Here is an 18,442-nt window from a genome sequence, read left to right as displayed (position 1 = left end):
GGTCATGAATCTAAGTTTGCACGTTATTTGAGCGTTTCATCTGTCGGCCGCTAGATGTCACTACGCGTTGCATACCCTTTTATATTATTTTCAAAACGGGACAAAGACAAATAATCACAAAATAGATTAATAATTGCCCTCGTTTTAGACAAGTCGTGTTTCTGAATAACCTTTTATCCTTCAGTTCTAATCCACTGAAATTTTGATGAATGAAATATACCTAAACAATAAGATATGGACAAGGTGTAGAGACCGGGCCTGGCGACACCGGCTGATTGACTGATACTTGGTGATACTGTATCTCAATTAAGCGACTGATAAATTGATAGAAAGCCTTCTTGCACACGGCACTAGTGCCGTGTGATTGATATTTAAGGAGAAGTCCTTACTGTAATTTGTTTCATGCTTATATTGCTTATACAAGTTTTCAGCAGAATTTGTGAGACTGGGTAACGTACGAGTTCATCGAATCAGACAGACACACCTAGTTACAGTTATGTAACTAGGTGTGTCTGTCTGATTCGATGTTAGGTATTAACCTAACTAAAGATAAAATGAAAGGCAATATGGCGTCTAGGTACCATTTAGGGCCTTAATGATTACTTATTTAATAGTAATTTACCTACAAAAAAATTCTTGACGTGTTACTATGTGTACGCCTTGCAATACCCAACATTGTTTCTCAACGTGCATCATCGTCGTTCGTCTATTCTATTAGATAGGTACCTACCTATACCCACCTGGTTTCATTGTGTTATGGGAATACCCCCAAAGGTGACATCTCTTGACGTTCAAGTTTGCGGCTGTAGATTCTGTAGAAGGGTTTACCGTTTATGACACTACCAAACGGAAAAGTATGTTGACTTGTAAGTAACACCGTCTTCCACTTAAGGCGATGTTTGCACACGGCTCCAATCTCCCTATCGTAAGCTTTAATATCAATTAATACCACTGATAGGCGCAAGTTCGGTAGCCAGGCGTCGCACGTCGTCCATGTGTCCGTAAGTAGCTATCTTGTATGAACACAGAAATCAATGATCTAGCGTGCCGGGTTCAAAGGTTTTTTATGCTTCACTCGTCACTTGTAGCAAATAAGCAATGGCCGTTCTTGTAAGCGGTTACCGTAGTCTATGGATGCGTGCAATTGTGGGTTTTACTTGCGTTATAATGACCCTTGGAAATCTGTAACCTTCAGATCAGATATACCTCATAAATATTGTCATGATACTGAGTAGGTTACTAATTAATTAACAATTAGGTATTTAACAAAATAGAAAGTTACCTATAGGTAGGCTATTAGGCACTTGTTTATTTATATTTAATGCACAGTAAGTAAATAAATATACAACAATCAGTGGACTTTTGTACCTCTATCGCAACAGAAAACCTAGGCAGGCAGAAACATATTGTTCTACAAACATTCCAAACAATACCGTGAAGTTAAACGTCCAAATACTTGATAATTTTCTTGGTCTTGGAATTAAACCTATTCTTTATTGGTCGAATGGAACAGACTACAAACATCAAAGCACAAAAAAAAATTTGAAAGCCGAAAAGAAAGAATCAAACATGGGATGGGACCCTTAATTTACCAAATCCATAACATAGCAACGTGTGTAAGACGCTTTTGCTTTTGCACACGCTTCACCTGACTTCGATATGTTGATGCATCACAATTCACAATCGATCGCTACAATTTTCGCGCGCGCATACACAGCGTGCAGCGCGCAGACCGCTATCGCCAGTACTTGAGGGTCTCGAACAGCGAGACTCCGGGCGAAAGATCTTTGCGAGGCCCACAGATTTCTGTGGCGAGGCCCCTGACATTTGTTCTACGCAACAAACTGCTGAAGCTGTTGCGCGCGGCGCGGAGAGCGAGGCCCCTGGGTGCCATCCTCTCTAGCCTCGAAACATTTCACCAGACATATTAAGAACACCCAACGGCAGAACTAGACTACCATGTAAAGATGGCGTTCCATGGTAGTTCTCACTATCATACTTTATGTCAAAAATATGTGTTACAGACATTTGTTTAATCAATGAGTTGTGTGTTATTCAAAGTAATCTCAATATGCCATTGCTCCAGTGACAAAGTGACTCTTCCCAAAGTATAATTATTAGTATAATAAGGTAATTGAAACCGTGTTATAATAACCTACATGTGAAAAAACCATTCGCATTAGCTGCAGTCAGGGTTGGGCAGTATTTCAATTACATGTATTTGAAATACGTATTTGAAATACAAATTAGTATTTTGTATTTGTATTTCAAATACTACCTCAAAAGTATTTTGTATTTGGTATTTCAAATACTGCACTCACATGTATTTAGTATTTTGTATTTCAAATACTTCAAGCTTCAAAATACATTTCTATAAATACATTTTATTAAATTCTATAATCCTAAAATGTCTAATCTCTCGCACAAGCTGTGAGCCGACCGCGAACCTCCGATCCAGCCGAGATACAATTTTCATTGGCTGGATACTGGATCTATATTAGGTCAACTTCTGCGTGGAACTTTTCGTTTAAATCTAGGGGATAGGGTCATTGCAGTAGTTTCCGTCCATGCACTAGTTTTCGACGACTTGACGGATTATCAAATATATATTTCATTTTTAATTTACTACTTTTTGCGAAATCTTCATCTTCCTTGCGTTCTCCCGGCATTTTGCCACGGCTCATGGGAGCCTGGGGTCCGCTTGGAAACTAATCCCAGTAATTGGCGTTGGCACTAGTTTTTACGATAGCGACTGCCATCTGACCTTCCAACCCAGAGGGTAAACTAGGGCCGTAATTGGAATTAGTCCGGTTTCCTCACGATGTTTTCCTTCACCGAAAAGCGACTGGTAAATATCAAATGATATTTCGTACATAGTTCCGAAAAACTCATTGGTTCGAGCCGGGGTTCGAACTCGCGACCTCCGGATTGCAAGTCGCACGCTCTTACCGCTAGGCCACCAGCGCTTCCTTTTTGCGAAATATCATTGTTATATGTAGACAGATATATTGCTTAGACGCCTTAGACATAAGGATTGAAATCAGTCCAAATTTGTGCAGGAATGTAGGTATATATTCAAATTTCGTCAAGTGGACGTAAACTAGAGCTGGACGAAAACTAGCGCGATGACCCTATAAGTTTATATGAAAGGATATTTGTTAACGTTAAAACTAAATGCTAAACAAAAAAAGGTATATTTTGTAATTGAAATACATTATTTTAAACACTGTAATTTGTATTTTGTATTTCAAATACCCGTCACCAAAGTAGTTTGTATTTTGTATTTCAAATACTTTTAAAAATGTATTTTGTAATTTGTATTTCAAATACGTGGAAGCCAGTATTTTGCCCAACCCTGGCTGCAGTTCTAGCCTCAATGCAAACGCAAACTAATAGTAACAGCGAAGGCATCTGTATAACTTATTATTTTACATAGGTATATATGATCGAAATATTCTATCTTCGATTTCATAATTACTTTACTTACAAATGCATCGTATGCATGAACTGACTAAATCGCCCTCATTAACTCAAAACGATGCCTGTTCATAAAATCAATGGTCAATAGTCATTTGATTACTACTTATTGCTTGATTTATTGTTTTATGCATACAAAGATTAGTGTACGTTTATGTGAACTGGTAAGAAGCAATAACATATCTTTGATATCTTAGCAGGGACATAGGTGGACACTGGTCACTTTATATGGATCAAATATGGACACGGTACAGTCAGCAGCATGTTAGCCTTAGGAAGGCCTACTCGTACCGAGCATATTGCGCCGTAGCTTTAAACATAGTTAAAATTTGATTTAATTTGTTTAGACTGGACTAAACAATAAATTCAAGTTAGATAATTTTAGCTGCTAATTATTTATGTAGGTATGTAAATATTCAAAAATAACGTGCCACGAGTAAGCATACGAATATAATACATAGATTACCTCGAACCACTTGTCATCAAATAATGCGATCAGCACAGAAGTTCAGTGACTGAACTGCAGGTAGAATTGTAGAACCCTCGCGTTAAAATGTTCTAATGTAGGTACGGTCACGCTCCGTGATTGTTACGCCATTTAGGGCTCTAATAGCTAAATTCGACACTCCATAGCATAAGTGTGAACAACCAATTTAGCTAGGACACTATTAAATAGTTCAACAATCACGGAGCGTGATGGTACCTACAGTTCTGTGAGCTGTAGACCTCGTGGCCCTCCACGAACTCTCAATTTTTAAAAAGTTTCCAAAAAGCCAATCGCTAGAAAAAAAAACATGGAGGTCCTTTACCATTAAATCTGCTCACAAAATTTCACGAGAATTGCTTGAGAAATGCAACCTGTATATGAGCATTTTTCGGAGACACATAGACACACAGGCTCTACTGAACGGTTATCAGTACGTTCAGTACAACACGTAGCTATATATAAGGGATACTCTCGTGTCCACTCGCATAATTAGTAGCAGTAGGCCAGCGCTATCTACTACACGGCAGAAATCGACCAGATAGGTAAGTGTCATCCAAACAGATAAATGCAAGCTATTTCCCAATATAAACACATCGGACAGTCATTAGAAAAACGAATAATAAAACACAATAAGTAAATTAATATGCTTTAGGTACTGATGAGAGTAATCCGATTAGGTACTGGTAAGATGCTTCAGGATTTCAGTTGCACTGCTATATAATAGACTAGATACTGAATTAGTTGACATATAAAGTGGATAGGGTCAAATAGTAATACACTGCAAATCGAGCAAAGAGACAAGCATACTGAAATTTGTTTCAATCCAAGATACACCACCCCGTTATTACCAAAACTTTTTTTTGGAAACAGGTAAGCATTTGACCTAGCCACATTCTTACCATACGGCAAGTGCCGATGCAGTCTAGAATAGAACATGCTTACCTACCTAAAAGATGTCTATTCACTCTCGTATACTCATTATATGGTATTCAACAATAAGTGACAAAACACAACTAAGTTAAAGTTCTTAGTGAACATATACACCCGTATGCGATAGCTGCCAAATGACTTCACATATATTACCTCCGCGTGGCAAGAGAGAATGCCTGATTTACACAAGAATTACTAGTACGAAGTTGCGAACGGTATTAGGTACCTATGATTGCCAGCAAATTCTTCTAAGTTTGCATACAGTATGTACTAAAAAAACAAAATGTTTCGTAACTAGTTAGGTTTTCCCATCCTGAAAAGTGTTGATTATATAATATACAGATGTTATAATAATTATTGATTTTTATGAACAACAAAAAACCGGCCAAGTGCGAGTTGGACTCGCGCACGGATGGTTCCGCACCATCAACATAAAATAGAGCAAAACAAGCAAAAAAAAAAAACAAAACAAAAAAACGGTCACCCATCCAAGTACTGACCCCGCCCGACGTTGCTTAACTTCGGTCAAAAATCACGTTTGTTGTATGGGAGCCCCACTTAAATCTTTATTTTATTCTGTTTTTAGTATTTGTTGTTATAGCGGCAACAGAAATACATCATCTGTGAAAATTTCAACTGTCTAGCTATCACGGTTCGTGAGATACAGCTTGGTGACAGACGGACGGATGGACGGACGGACGGACGGACGGACGGACAGCGGAGTCTTAGTAATAGGGTCCCGTTTTTACCCTTTGGGTACGGAACCCTAAAAACAACTCATCCCCTATAAAAATGAGTTATGATTTGAGAGACATCATTAAAATCACGTCAGGTTTATTACATAAGCGATCGCAGCACTTTTAACTCAAGAAGCGCTCAGTGTATATTTAATGGTCATTGATAGATTAGATAACAGTCGCTACCAACTGCGTGTACAATAGGTATCTAATAATATGTATGTACATAAAACATAAACTATCACCACACGGAACTGACTAGTTTTGGACCTTATCTGGTCGCAATAAGGTTTAAGTAAGCCAGGTATTTACGCGGACGATGGTATTCTAACCAAATGTCACAGATACCGTTTAGGGCGATTGTGCACTACAATAAATTTTACTGTCCGGCAGTCCGAGTTTTCATGGTCCGATATGGCATGAAAAAAACGGATGATTGGCTTGTGCACTTGTCCGTCTTTTTACTAAAAGAGAGGCCCGCCCCCGCTCGGCCAAGTCATGAATTATACTAATTCCAGACGCAGTGCACAAGCATAAACACGTTTTTCATGGCTGTCATCTCGGACCGGAAAAAAACTGTCCGGAATGGGGAAAAGTAAAATGTCGGACGGTAAAATTACGTCTAGTGCACAAGCTACTATATACATTTAATGGCGTGCCATATCGGACCGTAAAAACTCGGACTTCCGGACAGTAAAATTCATTGTAGTGCACAATCGCCCTATAGTAGCTTGTGCACTAGACGTAATTTTACCGTCCGACATTTTACTTTTCCCCATTCCGGACAGTTTTTTTCCGGTCCGAGATGACAGCTATGAAAAACGTGTGCTTGTGCACTGCGTCTGGAATTAGTATTATTCATGACTTGGTCGCTTTTGGGTTACCTCTCTTTAAAAAGACGGACAAGTGCACAAGCCAACCATCCGTTTTTTTCATGCCACAGCGCCGCACCTGCGAGTAAAAAGACGGACAAGTGCACAAGCCAATCATCCGTTTTTTTCATGCCATATCGGACCATGAAAACTCGGACTGCCGGACAGTAAAATTCATTGTAGTGCACAATCGCCCTTAAAGTTTAAAGTATGGGCCCGATTCGGATTTTGTAATAGACATCTAATAGATATCTTTTAGACATCGCCAAGATACGATAACGATATGATCTAACCTGTCAAATTAGACATTTCCGCGATTCTGGAGATACTCTTAAACGATTTCCACAAGATATTACTTAGAGATCTAATTACCATCTAATAGATATCTAACACAATGTATCGTAAAAGTGACATTGGTTGCCCGAATTGCGCTGCAAAAGAGAACTAGTTGAAATCTAAACTATAACGTATTATTAAAATCAAACCACTGTTTCACTGTCTATAATTATAATTATATTTTCAATTTCAACCACAAGCACACAGTCATAGTTTTTCGCAGTCGACGCCATATTGGCCGCCTCCAAAAACAAACCTTTTAGCTTACGCCCTATGATAACTATTTAACGAAGATTACATTTATTACCTCTTTTGTTCATTCGTAAAATCTGATCTTGTTATCAAATGAATTATGGTGTATGTTCAACTTGCATAACTTTAGTGATTCTTTTAATAAGTATTAACTAAAACATAGAATTCTATACCGGATGCCTCAGTGCAATCCTGTGTTAAAATGCTACTCAATGACCTTATTTTGTTTAAAATTTAGAAGTCTAATCAAAATAGAAATTATTTAATGGCAAAAGGAGTGTTTTACTAATAATATTGCATGTCAATTAAGCAGCATTTCTAACAATCGGCCATCCTGAGCTTTGCCTGACCCTAGGCAACTCGAATAAAAGAGATAGAAACAAAATATTTCCTAAAAAAAAATATCTAATACAATGACTTTGATCATGACTCACTAGGTATGCTGAACAAGTAATAACAATACATAACCTATTGTTTACAAATGCCCTAATACATTTTAAGAGAAAACTAAATGTTAATGGGTAATTATCACATTTTTTTTTTTATTTTTTTCGTAAAAACGAGTAATAATCTGAAATTACACTTAAACAACGCTGTGCATAAATAGTTTGTTTTAACATTCATATAACAAGCTTATTTTTACATTCATTGGCATCCGAGAATAACAAAAAAAAAAAACAACTCAACAAATTTACTTATGACATTTTCGGCCATCCTACATCTACATTGGATGTCCTCATTCAATTATTTTTATTGTTATTAGTTACATATTAATAATTATAACATTGACTAATTATTTAAAATTTTGGTATGTATGCTTGGCAATCACTTATTACGCACCACCCCCATAAAATAATTGTCTTTCGTTTCATGGTGAACGGCGGTTTTGTACTTTTCAAATCCCTCACTTTCACTTATACACAAACTGGTGACGACTCCTCCGAGTTGTTGCTAACTTCATGTAAATACTCCCAGATGTCGCGTCTAGTAAATTGCCATCTTGTGTCCGGTACACGCACCAGATCCAGCATCCTCCGGTATGTTATACACGTACAGGATGTAACGGCGTCAGATAATTCGTCTTCTCGCATAGTGCATGCCCTTGGTGTAACTTCATTTGAAAAGTAGTCTTCTTATCACGTGTCACACACACAGGATGTAACACTGTTCGGTCAGTTGCCGTCGAGCAGTAAAAATATTTGAAGTTTCCATCATGTCATATGTCACACATACAGTGTTTGGTAAGTTATTCTGTCGCATAATACACACACAGGGTGTAAGAAAGAACCTTGTCATGGCATACCCACACAGGGAGCATCCATCTTTAGACAAGCATAGTTGGTGCTGCTTGTTACCGCGTTCTCACACAGGGAGCTATCGGCCTCAAGCGAGCTTATTGGGTGACCCCTGTTACCGCGTTCTCACACAAGGAGCTATCGGCCTCAGAGGGTCCTAACGCTTGTTACCGCGTACCCACACAGGGGGTATCGGCCTCAAGCAAGCGTTTCAAGTAGATGATGCCGCGTACGCACACTGGACGTAGCAGCCTCAGCCGAACTAAGTGCTGTGAAGTGGTGGTGATTTATCTTCTTGTTGCCGCGTACACACACAGGGTGTATCGACCTCCAGACGCCACCACGTCGCCTCAGCGCTCGGACGTATGCACTCAGTTTCGGAATATAAATCGTTATACTTTTATATATACCATGAATATGAGTATAGATATGTGTACATATTATATATATATATATATTAGACTTTGTGTGAAATTAAGATTAGATACATTATCTTTATATGTTAACTACTATGTAAGTATTACGTGGCGAATAATAATTTTATGTATATAAGGGAAAACGTACGTGTCTAAAAGTATAATTAGCGAGAAATAACTATTTATTCGTTATCCGAGTAACAACTTTCGTTTTCTGCATCAGATTCAGTAATAGGGCCTAGCCTTATCCAAGGTTTTATTTTATCCGCGGAGTACACGTTTTTATATTTTCTAGTCGAGAACCCATCTACACTACTAACTTCGTAACGGTCATTACCCAATACCGCGGTTACCTTGTATGGGCCACTATAGGGTGGGACTAGTTTGTTGCTACCCCCAATGTTGCGAGAGCTCTTTAAAACCATAACTAAGTCTCCCTTTTTATATTGTTTGGCTGAGCAGCGTTTGTCGTCGAATCGAGCCTTCATAGATTCTTGCTGTTTTTGTATGTGCGCAGACACCTGTTCCCGTGTAGTGTTAATATTTTCGTTCAGCGTTAGTTGTTCCGAAATGTCGTGTAAATGGTTTTCTGACAAGTTTACTGTTTCTTTACCGAATACTACTTGCACTGGTGTTTTCCCTATACCTTTGTTAAGGGTATTATTGAGGCTCCATTGAACCTTGTTAAGGTCTCTGTCCCAGTTACGATCATCTTTATCAATATTTAGAGCGGTCAAAGAGCTTAGTATGGATCTATTATAACGCTCAATTTGACCGTTCGCACGAGGTGTTGCTACAGCATTCTTCACATGTCTGATCTGATTAGATTCGATAAATCGTTTAAACTCAGCCGAAGTAAAACTGGTTCCACGGTCCGATACAATCACTTTAGGAGAACCAAACAATCCAACAAATTCACTCATGATTTGAATTGTTGTCCTACTTTTGGTGTTTCTAACTGCTCGCAAAACGATAAATTTGGTAAAAGAATCTATAATTCCTAAAATATAGGTATTTCCGCTTTTACTTTTGACAAAAGGACCAACATGGTCTATGTGTACGCATTCGAATGGTGTACTTGGCTTAGGAATAGGGTGTAGAAAACCTTGCTTTTTACCGGCTGGGTCCTTTGCATAGGCACACGGGATGCAAGCGCGAACATATTTACGGACAAAATGGGCCATGGCTGGAAACCAATAGTCTCTGCGCATTTTTTCTAACGTTTTCTCGAATGAAAAGTGACCACTTTCGTCATGACATAGCTGACAGATTTTCCATCGAGCATCACGTGGTACCACCCACTTCCATTCGACCCCAACCTTCCTGTATATTTTACCATCTTTCAATGAGTAATTCTCTCTTATGTCTTTCGCTTCGGTACAGTTTTTATCTAGGACGCTCTTGATTAGTTTCAGTCTAGGATCGCTCAATTGTGCAGCTATTAGAGAGTGCTCTTCAGTGACGATACTCATTATGCCAAGTTCCGTAATATTGTTGCTTTCGTTGGGTAATGGATTTCGACTCAAGCAGTCTGCATGTTGCATTTGTGTGCCTGGTCGGTATTCAATTACAAAATCGTAGTCTTGGACTAAAAGCCACCACCTAGCTATGCGGGGAATAAGATCACGTTTCGTGAGGGTCGTACGTATCGCATTACAATCCGTCAATATCTTGAACTGAATGCCCAGCAAGTATACACGAAAGCGATTTAAAGACATTACGACTGCTAAAGTTTCCAGCTCGAACGAATGCATATGCTGCTCTTCCGTGGAAGTTTGTCTGCTAAAATACGCAACGGCCTTGAGTGGTGATTTCTCATGTTCCTTCTGTAGTAACACGCCACCAATTCCCAACTGACTCGCATCCGTGTGAAGTTCGGTCAAGTTCTTGGGATCATATATAGCTAAAACCGGTCTGGTAGTAAGAATTTCTTTGATTAGACTAAAAGCTTTAATTTGATCTTCACCCCATACCCACGGTGTATTGGCCTTTGTTAGGGATGTTAAAGGTTTAGCTATCGTTGCAAAATTCTGGACAAATCTCCTAAAGAAGCTAGCCAATCCAATAAATTGACGAACCTCATGGCAGTTTTTGGGTACGGGAAAAGAAGCAACAGCTTCCGTTTTACGCGAACCCGGCCGTACTCCGTCTGAGGATATTTCAAAACCTAAATATTCAATTGTCGTTTTGAAAAAATGACATTTACTCAAATTCAGCGTCAAATGTGCCTCTCGTATTATTTCTAACACGCGGTGAAGCTTCTCGATGCCTTCTTCGAGTGTCTTAGAACCTATGATGATATCGTCCATATAAGCTAATACACCTGGCAATTTATTTTTATTTAACAATGACTGGACCATTCTTTGAAAGACGGCCGGCGCATTAGATAACCCGAACGGCATTCTGTTATATTCAAAATGCCCATCTGGGGTAATAAAAGCTGTCAGATGCTTTGAGTCCTCAGATACTGGTATTTGGTGATATCCTTGTGTTAGGTCCAACGTGGTAAAATAGCATTGTCCCTGTAGATTATCTATTTGATCGTCAATAAGAGGCATCGGATATTTGTCTTTGACGGTCTTTCGATTAAGAGCTCGATAGTCTACACAGAGACGTAACTCTCCATTCTTCTTAGCTACCAAAATTATGGGACTCGCGTATTCCGAGCTTGATTCGCGTATTATGTCGTTAGATAGAAGTTCGTTAATAATGGTGTTTACTTTTTCTCTCTCGGACAGGGATAATCTGTAAGGCCGATATGTTACCGGGGTTTTATCATGCAGCTTAATACGCAATTCCGCAAGTGAGGTCTTCCCCAATTCACTAGTCGAAAAGGCAAAACAATCCCTGTGGCTATTTAGTAACCTATGTAACTCAGATTTGACCTCCGATGTTAAATTAATGTCAACATTTATTTGATCGCTTGTAATCGCAGCGGCGTCGTTTTGAATACGTCTCACATTAACTATAAAAGAATCGTCATTTTCTGTAGACACTACCACTCTGGGTACTCCTATACCTCTAGCTAAAATTTTGTTTTTAGGTATCACTACTTCTTGGTTGTTTAGACTGATTGCAATCAAACGTCCTACACCGTTAACAAAGGGGTAAAGTCCTGGTAGTACTAAATATTCACGACCTTCGTCCAGTCTTATGTCTGGGTTAATGCTAACAAACCCATTATAGTCTCGTGAAGAGATCACCTCTACTATAGTGTCGCTTTTAATTCTGGTTTCGTTAATAGTTTTTAACACGATGGAATTAGATTCGTTGGACGTAACTTGATACAACGTTAACTCCTTGTCAGTCTTAAAAGCCCTAACGGATGGGAGCTCAGTAAGTGTTTGCCCTATTAGAATATCACTTGATAATAGTGAAGCCGGTACTACGTAAGCGACTACCTGTACGTCAACAAAGTCTACTATGACTCTAATTTGAGTTTTAGCACCCGGAGTAATTGAACTATGGCCAAATCCTCGTAGCTTCGGCAAGTCGTCTGTACTCAGATTAAGGCATAATTCTTTGCATTTCTCTTCAGTAATTAAGGTACACTCGCTGCCAAAATCAATGTACCCGGTCAATTCCACATTATTGACTTTGACTTGTTTATAATATTTAGAATCACTGTTGTAGGTACTTGCTATAAGAAAAACTTTTTTTGACGTGCTATTGTCATTGGCATTAGATGATCTTTGAGTTGTGCAATTGTTTTCTAGGTGGCCATATTTATTGCACTTGGTGCACTTAACAATACCTTTGGGGCATTTAGGTACCATATGCCCGGGCTCTCCGCAATTGTAACAAGTTACCGAACGGTTCTTTTGATTTGACGTATTGTCTTTTGAAGACTTATTATCAGACTTCCTGGAGGAGTCTTGGTAACGATCTGAATTAGTCTTTTTGAAAGTGGAACTATCACTGTTCTTATGTGTAATGTTTCGGAAATATTCAAGGACCTGATTGGGGTCATCGTAGTGAGCCCCTTCCACGTGCATACGAATATTATAATCATAAATACCGTGACTTAAACAATCCACTGCTTGACGACCCTTAAGTTGACACCGATTTATGAGCATAATTTTGTCGTAAAAATACTCGACTAGAGTTTCATTACGCCTACTCTTGCGGTTCAACATTTCTACTAGCTGATCAGCATAATTTTGGTCGTCTGGAAACGCCTTTAGTAAGTTTTGTTGCCACTCTGCCCAATTGTATTTAACTGTAGTCAGCCCATCGTACCACTTCTTTGCTAATCCCTTAAGTTTCGGTAAAGCATAATATGTAGTTTGGCGCTCAGACCAGCCGTATATTTCTGCTGTCTCGTTAACTTTTGTAAGCCAATTTTTCATGGTTTGGTTTCTCGAGTTAGGGTCAAACTCTGTAATAATATTTTGTGCTCCAGGGATATGCGGAGCGTTCCCACGCACACCTCCATTTTGTAACATGCTGATTAGTTTTTCTACTATTGAATCGCTCGTCACCTCTGTACATTTGTCTTTACTGTCCGAAGAATGTACTGATTTCGAGCTATTTAATGAAGAAGCCCGGTGGCTTTCATTTCGTGCAATCCGCGAGGACGAACGTGGCGAACGAGTTGCATTCCGTCCTTCTTTAATAGTGGCCATATTACTGCGTTCTTGATTAGATCGGTCAATCACACGCGAACGGCTTCTTTCAGGCGATGGAGTATCTATGCGCGACCTGCGCTCTGTAGGTGCTTTACGTGAAGGAGAGCGGCTCCTAATTACTCTAGGTGACAATGACTTACTAAGATTCCGACGCGACCGGATTCGGCTCGTTCTTGTTGTCGGTGATTGTGAAACATCGCGGGAATACCATGATCGCAATGTAGAACGAGAACGCTTGATTGATGACGCCGAATGTGTGTCGCGTGAAGAGTACGACTCGCGTCTCAATCGTCGATTACGACGTTCACGGGTACGACGACGTGACTCTCTAGACTCCTTGGAGTCGTGGTTGCGTGAGCGTCGTCGCCGCCTTTTACGTGTTGAATGATCAGAGTTTTGTCGTTCACAGGACGTGTCTGTGCGCATAGGAACAGGGCCCGAAGGCGTGAAGCCTCGATCTGACATCTTACTTATAATAATAAACTATGTGTTTAAGTTAACAGTATGAAGCAATCACAACAATTATTTAATCAGGAATTTTTTTGTTAGATCAGGTAAGAGTAATTGAATGAGTTCTTGACTGCACGACTGTACGTGGCAATTTTCTATTAAAATGTTAAGAGTAGTTGTAACACGAGAGAAGGAATAATAGCTAAGGTAACGTAATCGTTCTGTATTAGGTACAGGCAATAAACATTAAATATTAAAACTAATAACTCTTAACTAAATCGACTAAGATATTTACACTATTGTACATATAATACAACCGAAACCGAGCCATATATATGCCTTCTGGAATTAAAAGTTTTATTTTAATTCATGTATAGTCATTTGTGATTCCCAAAATAATACCAAAGAATAAGTAAGTACTTAGTGTTAGTAGTTGGGGCACTATTGCCTTATTATTTCAACTGGATCTCTTATCAACTGACATAGGTATTAAACTTTATTTTTTTTTTCAATAAAACTTGAAATATATTACTATGAATAAACTATTTGATCAATGAAATGCATATAGATTAGGAAATGGTTATCAGTAAAAGTAACATTCATAAAATATTGTTTTAGGCAGGTACAATACCTACAATACTGCATGCACTTAAGCGGATAGTTCTTAAAAAAAAAACAATATTGAACAAATTTCATTAATAATGCCGGCTGTACCTTTTATGCACAATCTTACCAGAAGTCAAACAATTTCAAAATCTTCAACTAGGTAAAGTTGAAGCAGTTCAACTCCATATAGATGCACGCTGAGCTAAATTCAAGGTTATTAACAACACTATACTTATATGATATTTAGGTATATAACTAGATAAAACTTTTATCAAAATGAAATTTCATTTTTATGCCTAGTTTACTATTTTATAAATAAGTTTATATATATATATATATTGTGTGTAAGGTCCGCTCCATAGCAAGCGAACACTCAATAACCATAAGCTTTTGCAACTTCAAAATTGACTGCCCACGGAAAGAATGCAGTGCACATACCCCGCTGTCAGCAATGTTTAAGTTCACCCATTTACAATGCATGGAAAAACTTCAAACAATATTAAACGATCAGTCCACGTAAAATGAGTAACGTGATCTGTCTCAATCGCTTAACCATGATAGGTACTGCCCGCATGTCATTATGCAAGCAAAACTAAATGTATCAAAATTTGTAACTCGAACAACAATTTTGACCCGAGACAGATTAGTGGATCCGCCTCCTCAATGAATTATGTACACTAAAGATTAATGCAAAATAAATAAATAGACTTAGAACATACCATGTATAATGTCATGCGAAGTCAAAACTGCGATTGTTCTAATATCAAAATTATTTGACATTGTAACTTGAACCCTCCGGTCACAGCAATAAGATTCCTATTTCAGACTCAAGCTAAATTCGGCTGAGCGAATTAGTTTACAAAATTGGAACTGTCAATACGTTGCAGTTTGGTAAATATGCAAATAACTATGTAGCTTCAATTAGGTCTACTATAATTTCATGAACACTTGAACAGACAGTTTACAAAGAACGATTAGACCAACATAGCATTTTCCGAAATAAAGCTCGATAACATTTTCCGAAATAAACAAAAGGAAACATTATCACAACTGTATTTTAGATAATGAAATAAAATTGTATCTTTAATCAGCATATTAATTGAAAACAAATACTTATCAAACACTAGAAGGAGGGAAAAAGGTTGGTCGTTTTCGGTTGAACTAGCCGGTAGCCGGTTCATAGAAACGTAAACATAAACAATACAATTGTCACTTACCGGTCAAGACGCGGTTAATCTGCAAATACGTACGTGGACGTAGATGTTCCTTGTCACTTCTGATTTATTAAAATCAAACCACTGTTTCACTGTCTATAATTATAATTATATTTTCAATTTCAACCACAAGCACACAGTCATAGTTTTTCGCAGTCGACGCCATATTGGCCGCCTCCAAAAACAAACCTTTTAGCTTACGCCCTATGATAACTATTTAACGAAGATTACATTTATTACCTCTTTTGTTCATTCGTAAAATCTGATCTTGTTATCAAATGAATTATGGTGTATGTTCAACTTGCATAACTTTAGTGATTCTTTTAATAAGTATTAACTAAAACATAGAATTCTATACCGGATGCCTCAGTGCAATCCTGTGTTAAAATGCTACTCAATGACCTTATTTTGTTTAAAATTTAGAAGTCTAATCAAAATAGAAATTATTTAATGGCAAAAGGAGTGTTTTACTAATAATATTGCATGTCAATTAAGCAGCATTTCTAACAGTATCTAGAATGGATCTAGTACGTGTCGTCTCTTTTGTTGTGAATATCTTGAATTTCGAATACGGCAGTATGTCGAACTAGTCGCTGCATGCATATTATATCACTCGCTGCCTTCTCTATCTCTCCTGACCGATTTGCACTGAGCAAACATAGCAGTGCCGGTGGCTCATCTTGGAACTTTTTAAACATGGATATTATTGATTTTTAGGGTTCCGTAGCCAAATGGCAAAAAACGGAACCCTTATAGATTCGTCATGTCTGTCTGTCTGTCTGTCTGTCCGTCTGTCCGTCTGTCCGTCAGTATGTCACAGCCACTTTTTTCCGAAACTATAAGAACTATACTGTTGAAACTTGGTAAGTAGATGTATTCTGTGAACCGCATTAAGATTTTCACACAAAAATAGAAAAAAAAATTTTTTTTTGAGGGTTCCCCATACTTAGAACTGAAACTCAAAAAATTTTTTTCATGAAACCCATACGTGTGGGGTATCTATGGATAGGTCTTCAAAAATGATATTGAGGTTTCTAATATTTTTTTTTCTAAACTGAATAGTTTGCGCGAGAGACACTTCCAAAGTGCTAAAATGTGTGTCCCCCCCCCCCCCCTGTAACTTCTAAAATAAGAGAATGATAAAACTACAAAAAATATATGATGTACATTACCATGCAAACTTCCACCAAAAATTGGTTTGAACAAGATCTAGTAAGTAGTTTTTTTTATACGTCATAAATCCCCTAAATACGGAACCCTTCATGGGCGAGTCCGACTCGCACTTGGCCGCTTTTTGCTGTTAGTTTTTCCTTTCTCTCCCTGTTTCAAAGTTGTTTTTTGGAACTCTGGTGATAAAACAACTCAACCTAATTGTGTTTGGGGTTGCAGAAATGTCTCGATGAGTGTTAGTTGCCTGTGAAAGAAAAGTACAGTCGTCAGCTTGTAGCAAAATGAAATTTTTGACATAAAAACTTATTTTTGTTATAAACGTGCAACTTAAATATGAATTAGTATTTAAGTTAGCTGGTTTGCCAGCGGCGCCGCAACGCATATTTGAAGTGACTATAATTTGTATTCACCGTCGCGCTCTATGTTTTTTTTATCGATGCATATGTGATGTCACCTACTATTTATTTACAATAGATTCGTAGTGGGTTTTTCGTGCGACGACACGCGGAGTTATGGTTGGTACCGTCTCAACGTATTAATGCGAACAATCGGCGTTGTATGTAAATTTAGGTCAGGACGACGAATTTAAAGGTCCAAAACTGCAAAGCTCTTGCAAACCAATAAGTAAATAAATATTAAATAACATTGTATTTGAGAAAACAACTGGCTATTGAATCCATACGCGAATAAATAATTTCCTTAAATATTGATGTTTAACGTTATTTTTTATATAAGTATGATTAGTTTTAAAGTTTAGCCCTAAAGGTAAAGGTCTAGTTACGTATTAGTAACAACTTTCTATTTTTCGACACAGTGTGTTATTTAAAATTTGATAGGTACGTATTGTTTTACGAGCAATTAATTCACTTTACACGTGTATGTGCAATATGAAAGTATTCTTTTGTATATCGACAGTACTTTATATTCCAACAGACGAGCGTGGTGTAAACTTGTAGAGGCATAGAGTCATAAAATATAATCGGAATAGAGTTCTAGTTAATTTACCATAAGTATGTAGCTATGTAATCAATCAGTAAATACTATCGGCCATCTTAAGTAGGTATGCACAATTATTTATTTCATTGTTATTTAACTTCATACATTAGAATATATCATCATACAAATTAGTAAAGGAAAACGAATCTATTAGACTTTAATTAGTAAATAAAATAAGTCTGTCAGCATAAACTATCGTCATGTCATAGATAATCAATATTCATCATTATAAACAAAGTAGGTAACGAATGTATGAAAATAGAAATGATAAAAACATAGGCTTTTATCTTTTGGCGATCTTATCACTATACGTTGCTAACTGCAAACACATAGAATTAAATTAAATACACAATGCCTCCTCTCTATTTTAGATTTAAGCTAGTTCCGTAAAACGGGGTGAGTAGGTTTCGCGGGTAGAGGAGGGTTATGAATGGGGAGAGAAGGTTTAAGAGGGGAGTGAGAAGGGATTTTAAGGCTACTGCTACAAAAATAATGTATTACAATTTAAAATGGAGCTATAGCTATACGCATAATAAAAATAATCGATCCAACAATCTTCCAAAATCACCTTTGTAT

General features: G+C 37.8%; 2 protein-coding genes across 2 annotated transcripts in view; one reads left to right on the top strand and one right to left on the bottom strand.

Annotated features, from left to right (window-relative positions):
• Positions 1-18,442, bottom strand: part of LOC134656116 (juvenile hormone esterase-like) — a 381,571-nt gene that overhangs the window by 315,972 nt on the left and 47,157 nt on the right. The gene's annotated exons all lie outside the window — the stretch shown is intronic.
• LOC134655884 (high affinity copper uptake protein 1-like) overlaps positions 4,469-18,442 on the top strand; it is a 52,749-nt gene continuing 38,775 nt past the window's right edge. Inside the window, exon 1 of the mRNA XM_063511383.1 lies at positions 4,469-4,506. The gene's annotated coding sequence lies outside the window, so the exon portion shown is untranslated. The remainder of the gene's footprint in view (positions 4,507-18,442) is intronic.

This window comes from Cydia amplana, chromosome 17 (genome assembly GCF_948474715.1).
Source record: "Cydia amplana chromosome 17, ilCydAmpl1.1, whole genome shotgun sequence".
Taxonomy (NCBI): domain Eukaryota; kingdom Metazoa; phylum Arthropoda; class Insecta; order Lepidoptera; family Tortricidae; genus Cydia; species Cydia amplana.
This window is presented reverse-complemented; position numbering and strand designations above follow the sequence as displayed.